Below are 7,229 nucleotides of genomic sequence, written 5' to 3'. Positions count from 1 at the left end.
GCTCCTTCTCCAAGGACACATTCCTGTGTATATCTGTCAGCCAGGTTCTCCCTGATTGGACCAGATTAACAGCCCCAATCAGGGAACTCATATTCTATGAAGTCCACCTGGCTGACCTTGTTACAATTATTACAATAGCTGGCTATAGATCAGTTGGAAAGTTGGGCGGAGAAATGGTAGATGGAGTTTAACACAGATAAGTGTGTGGTGGTGCATTTTGGGAAGTCAATTGCAAGAGGACAGTATCCAGTAAATGGCAAGACCCTTAGGAGCATTGATATAAAGAGGGATTTTGGGGTGCAAGTTCATAGCTCCCTGAAAGTGGCAGCACAAGTGGATAAGGTGGTACAGAAGGCATATACACCATGCTTGCATTTATTGGTCAGTAATGTTGCAGCTGCATAAAACATTTGGCAATATTTGAAGTATTGTGTCCAGTTCTGGGTACCACACTATAGGAAGGAATTGCAGACGTGAGACACAGTGAAGAAGAGGTTTATCTGGATATGGCCTGGACTGGAGTGTATTAACCATCAGGAGAAAATGGACAAACTTGGATTGTATTCACTAGAACATTAGAGGTTGAGGGGTGACCTGATAGAAGGATATAAAATAATTAGAGGCATGGATAGGGTGGATGGTCAGAGTCTTTCTTGTCAAATACTACAGGGCATAGTATTAAGGTGAGAGGGGGAAAGCTGAAAGGAAATGTGTGAGGCAAACTTTTTACTGAGGGTGGTAGGTGCCTGGAATATACTGCCAGCAGGGGTGGGGAAAGCAGATCCGATAGCAATGTTTCAGAGGCATTTACACAGATACATGAGCAGGCAGGGGATAAAGGGATACACACCATGTGCAGGCAGATGGGGTTAGTTTAGAATGGCACCATGGCCGGTACATATATGGTGGGCTGAAGGGCCTGTTCCTGTGCTGTACCATTCTATGTTCTGTATGTTCTACATATCTCACCATTCCTTCAGTGATACTGGGTCAAAATTCTGCAATGAAGCATGTTTAAAACTTTACAGTGTTTTGGTAAATTCAATAAAAAGAAATGGTTTCCATCAAAGGCAGTCTTGCTAACTCGGTGACACAATGTTCAGGTGATTGGAGAATGAACTAGAAGGTTCTTTTTACTCAGTGAGTTATTAAGACCCTTGGAACATCTGGACAATAAGGACACCTATGTTGGACTCCCGCTCATCGACTACAGCTCCAACTTCAACACCAATATCCCCTCCAGATTGATCTCAACTCAAAGACTTTGGTCTTGGCTCTGCCCTTTGCAACTGGATCCTCAGCTTCCTGACCCATAAACTGCAATCGGTTAAAATAGACAAGTGCACCTCCTCCATGACAACTGTCAACATTGGAGGCCCCCAGGGATGTGTTCTCAGCCCCTACTCTACTCCCTGTACACCCACAAATGTGTAGCCAAATTCCAAATGAATGCCATCAACAAGTTTGCTGACACCACCGTGGTAGGACGGATATAATAACAATGATGAGTCAGAATACAGGAAGGAAATAGAGGGCTTGATGACGTGGTGCAATGATAATAGCCTCTCTCTCTCTCACACAATGTCAGCAAAATAAAAGAACTGATCACTGATTTCAGAAAGAAAGGAGGAAACATGATCCCACCCACGTCGACGGAGTGGAGGTTGAGAGGGTTAACGGTGTCAAGTTTCTATGAGTGACAATAACCGACTTTGTGGACTTCCCGTGTAGATGCAACTGTCAAGAAGGCACAGCAACGCCTCTTCTTGCTTAGGTTTAGGAATTTTGGCATGTCTATAATGACCCTTAGCAACCTTCACAAATACACGATAGAAAGCATACTGTCCAGGTGGCAATTGTTCTGTCCAGGACTATAAGAAATGACAGAAGGTTGTATGCACAGCCCAGACCATCACCAAAGCCAACCTCCCAGCCACGGACTCCATTTACATGGCCCGTTGCCATGGAAAGGCTGCCAACATCATCACCCAGTAATGCTCTCCTACAACCTCTTCCATCAGGCAGAAGATACAGAATGCTTGAGCACACGGACCAACAGGTTCAGGAACAGCTTCTTCCCTGCTGTTATTAGCTGCTGAATGGACTCCTCTCACTTCAAATAATGCTAATCTTGTTCATGTTGATCTTGCCTCACACACGGCCTGTGTGATGTAACTTGTATGTATCTGTCCACGTTTTTCACTCTATGATCTGCATGTCCATGCTTACTCTGATCTACTGTACTGCTGCTAAAGATTTAGATTTAGATTACATTACAGTGTGGAAACAGGCCCCTCGGCTCAACAAGTCCACACCGACCCGCCAAAGCGCAACCCACCCATACATTTACCCCTTACCTAACACTACGGGCAATTTAGCATGGCCAATTTACCTAACCTGCACATCCTTGGACTGTGGGAGGAAACCGGTGCACCCGGAGGAAATCCATGCAGACATGGGGAGAATGTGCAAACTCCACACAGTCAGTCGCCTGAGTCGGGAATTGAACCCGGGTCTATGGCGCTGTGAGGCAGCAGTGCTAACCACTGTGCCACCGTGCCGCCCACAACAAAAGTCTATCACAGTTGCGTGGCAATAAATAAATCAAATTCAAATTCATCTGGGACATAACACCTGAAAGGGTGGGTGAAACAGATTCAGTAAAAACTTCTAAAAGGAAATTGAATAATAATTGGGAAAAGGAACAATTTGAGGGACAATGGGAAACAAGCAGGAGAATGCCACCAAACAGGTCACTCCCACATTGGATGGGCCAAATGGTCTCCTCGTCTCTTGAAGAATTCTGTGATTCTGAGTTAATGCTGTCTCCGACACAAAATGCCTTGACAGATACGCGCTGTGTAAATATATTTGTCCATGTTTTATTGCTGGGAATGTTGTGTGTTTAAAGGCTCCTTGCTAATTGATGAGGACTGCAGCAGTGCTGGGAGTTCTGCAACCGCAGCAATTTGCTGACTCGTTAAATTTCTGTCCAAACACAAAATGAAATTTCTCAAGTGCAAGGCAGTTCCTTATTTATCGGGGGTTCAAGTTGATAAGTCATCCAGATCGTACTCAGGCTTGTCTCTCTCCATCTCTCCTTCTCTCTTGTTCGTTCTCATGACATGCAACATCTCTGTCACCATCTCTGTCTCCCTGTCTCTGTCTCAATCCTCTGTCCTTCATGCTGTCTCTCTCTCTCTCTCCTGATTCAATTTATTTACTCTCCTTCATTTCCCCTGACTCCTTGTTTCTCCATCTTTCTCTCTCAATCCCTGTCTCTATCCCCCCCAACAACTCCCTCTCCCTCTCTGTCACTCTCCCTCCTTTCTCTACCTCTCTCTCTTTCCTCTTGTCTCTCTCTTCCTGTGTCTGTCTATCTCTATCAGTGCCTCCTTATCTTCCTCACTGTCTTGATCCCTCTCTATCTCTGCCTATCACACTCTATGCCTCTCCCTTTCACTGTCTCTCTCCTTCTCAGTCTGTCTCTATCCCTTTCCATCATTCCTCTCTCTCTCTCTCTCTCTATATATATCTCTACCTCTCTTTCTTTCTGTATCTCTTTCAGGGTAATAGTATTCCATATCTGGTGTTAATTCTGAATTTAAATTGTATTATAAATAGTGTCCAAACAAATCATTGTCAATGTGTAGTGGGATGTGACTGAAATCAAGCTGTAACACAGACCAAAGCGAGATCTCTTTATCTCTCTCCTTCACTCCCATTTTCCTTCTCTGACTCTCTCTGTCCTCCATGTCCTCCCTCGCTGATTTACTCATCCCGCAACCCTCTGCCTTCCCTCTGAACTATTTAATTCAGTCTGAATAAATTTTGATTGTTCACTTGTATCATTTCAAATCTCATTATTTCTTTGGGATTGAGAGAGCAATATCATAGGAGCAGAATTTTGTTTTTGTTCAATGTCAATTTGATACAGAAATTAGTATTGATTGGGTTTGGTCTGGGTTTGACTACAGGCATGGATGAGAAAGCAGATGAGTGTGTGCCCTTCCAGCACAGGGTGTTCCAGACAGTCGGCACAAAACACACCTGATAGAAATGTGCTGAACCCAAATTCTGTATTGATTTCAAAACTTGCCCCCTCTTTGATGGGGCTGCGCAGTTTGGAGATGTCCATTTTTGGATGTGACGTTGGTACCAATGATATGGGTAGAATGAGGAATGAAGTACTGCTTCCAGACTTTAAAAAGCTAGGCAGTAGACTCAAGAGCAGGATCCCAAAGTTGGTAATCTCTGGATTCCTCTTGGTGCCACGTGCTGGTGAGTACAGAAACTAAAGAGTAGGGCAGATGAAAGCATAGCTCGGGAGATGGTGCAGGAGGGAGGGTTTTACCAGAACCGCTTCTCCAGAGGGTGGGCCTTGTACGATCGGAATGATGAGCACCCTGTGGGAGGGTTTGCTGCTGCTGTTGGGAGGCATTTAAACAGGTTAGACAGGGGGAAGGGACACAATATCTGTACAATAGGGACAAAGCAGAGGGAGCTTAGCCGTGTTGTGCATCAAGGACATAAGTTAAGACTGCAGGTTCTCTAATGTTAGTTGCAACACAACTTGGCAACTTTTATACTTGATGCCCCAACCAAAGAAGGCAAGCATGCTTTCTCACCTTCTTGACTACTTTATCCACCTGTGTTGGCACTGTCCCATATGCCCAGATCTCTGTCTATGCCAATGATCCTTGAGGTGTTTATCCACAGATCCCTGCAGCCAGCAGGACAGGTTAGAAGGTTAGTTAAGAAGGTAGAGGGGACTCTTGCTTTTATCAGTTGGGGTATAGGTTATGAGAGCAGGGAGGTTATGTTGGAAGGGTATAAAACATCAGTTAGACCACAGCTGGAGTACTGTGAGCAGTTCTGGTCGCCACACTATAGGAAGGATGTGATTGCACTGAGGGGGGTGCAAAAGAGATTGACCAGGACATTGCCTGGGATGGCGCTTTTGGCTATGAAGAGATACTGGATAAGCCTGGATTGTTTTCTTTGGAGTATAGAAGGTTGAGGAGGACCAGATGGAGGTGTACAAGCTCACGAGGGGTGTGGACAGGGATAGGAAGGGGCTGCTCCCCTCAGTTGAAGAGACAATAACAAGGAGATATAATTTAAAGGGGATGGGTGGGACTTTGGAGGAGATTTGAGGAAATCCCCAGAGGGTGGTGCGGTCTGGAATAGATTGGGGTCTGGGGCTCAGCTCCCTCTGCCTTGGGTCTATAGTGTGGGGTCTGGAATAGACTGCCTGGGAGTGTAGTCGAGATGGGACCTTTAAAAAGTACTCAGATGAGCGTTTGAAATGTCATAAGATTCAACAAGGATTAGTGGAGGTAGATTGGTGCAGAATCAATGGGTCAAAGGACCTTTTCTGTACTCCTTGTCTCTCTGATTCGATGAGTCTACAAGTCTGTGAGACATTAAACCACGGCCAGCTCAGATGAATACAAAAGATCTCCAGAGATCGCCAGAAGTCACTGTGGTATAAACAGGCAGGAACACTCTACCTGGTGTCCTGATCAATAAAAGCCCTCAAACAATATCACACCTTATCCACCTGTGTTGGCACTGTCAGAAATCTGTGGACCCATATGCCCAGATCCCTGTCTATGCCAATGTTCCTTGGGTGTTTGTCCATGGATCCCTGTAGGTAGTAGAACAGGTTAGCAGGGTAGTTAGGAAGGTAGAGGGGACTCTTGCCTATTTGTGAGATTTGTCATTGTGTATATTTCCAAGCCATTTCCCAAATTATAACAGCGACTATACTTTAAATAGGACTCCACGACACAGAACGTGCTTTGGAATACCTCAAGGTACTGAAACTAGAACTGCAAGTTTTACTTTCACATAGAGACTTGTTAAAGAAATGTTTGGATGCAGTTTAATGAGTACAGCATTCACCGTCAGTGAAGAAGGACGATTGTATCAGCAATAGTTGCCTTTGTGTGGATGCGAGCTCACACACTTCCTATATTCAACCAAGGAGCCAATCCAGAACCAGAGAGGTACAAATTTATCAAAGTGATGTCCGTATTCGAGAACTACTGGAGAGGTTCCTCTATGACCATCAGAAAGTGAGGGAGCATCTGAGGTTCGTAATAAATTCCCAGAAAGTAGGTTGGTTCACACAAAGTGACATGATTACGTGACGAGGTCACTCAATATTATGTCACTTTGAGCTGGTGTTCCACAAAGTGGTCACTCCGTCGATGTTTGGTCTCGTCAATGTAAAGGAGACCACATTGACAGTGGCAAATGCTGTAAACTCGATTGAGAGAAGTACAAATAAAATTCGGCTTCAACTGGAAGGGGGGGTGTGGGGTCTTGGGCATTGAGGAGGGAGGAGACAAATGGACATGAGTTACACCTTCTGTGACTGTAGGATGGGAGGAGGTGTAGTCCAGGTAGCTGTGGGAGTCGGTTGGTTTGTAGTAGATGTCCGTGTTGATTCGGTCGCCTGAGATGGAAATAGAAAGGTCGAGGAAGGGGAGGGAGGAATCTGAGACTGTCCAGGTGAATTCGAGGTCGGGGTGGAAGGTGTTGGCCCAACCATCTTCAGCTGCTTCATCAATTCAGCCATGGCTGGGGGCCTGTCAACCACAATGGGATGACAGGGAAGAATCCTCAGTTGAGGATAAAGAAGATCAGATTGAAGACACCAAGGTGGAAGGTGCCATCATCAGTACCGCTGCAACGGAGATGGAGAAACGGGGAGAGTGGAATGGAGTTGAATGAATTGAATTGTAGGATGTCGGGTGTATGGATATCCCGTCAAATTGATTGTGAGAGTCCATGGGTTTGTGCAGGATATTGGTGTCTAGCCTATTCCCAGAATTGGAAGCACAGAAAGTCAGGAAGGGAAGAGTCAGAATTGAACCAGGTGAAGGTGAGAAACAAAACCAGAAATTCTCTGGCAGCATCTGTGGAGAGAAATCAGAGTTCACGTTTTATGTCCAGTGACCCTGCCTCAGAAGGTGAGAGCTGAAATTGATGAATTTGCCGAATTCTGGATGGACTGGAGACAGAGTTGTGGGTGGGGGCCGGAGGTGAACTGGATCAAGGAATGTTCCACGTACCCTAACAAAGGGCGAGACATCACTGGGGCCCATGTGGGTAGCCACTGCCACCCCTTTGACCTGAAGACAGTGGGAGGAGTTAAAGGAGAAGTTGTTGAGGGTGAGGATGGGCTTGGCTGGGCAGGGGAGGGTGGGGGGGGGGGTCAG

The sequence above is a fragment of the Chiloscyllium plagiosum genome, chromosome 12 (genome assembly GCF_004010195.1).
Source record: "Chiloscyllium plagiosum isolate BGI_BamShark_2017 chromosome 12, ASM401019v2, whole genome shotgun sequence".
NCBI lineage: Eukaryota > Metazoa > Chordata > Chondrichthyes > Orectolobiformes > Hemiscylliidae > Chiloscyllium > Chiloscyllium plagiosum.
This window is presented reverse-complemented; position numbering follows the sequence as displayed.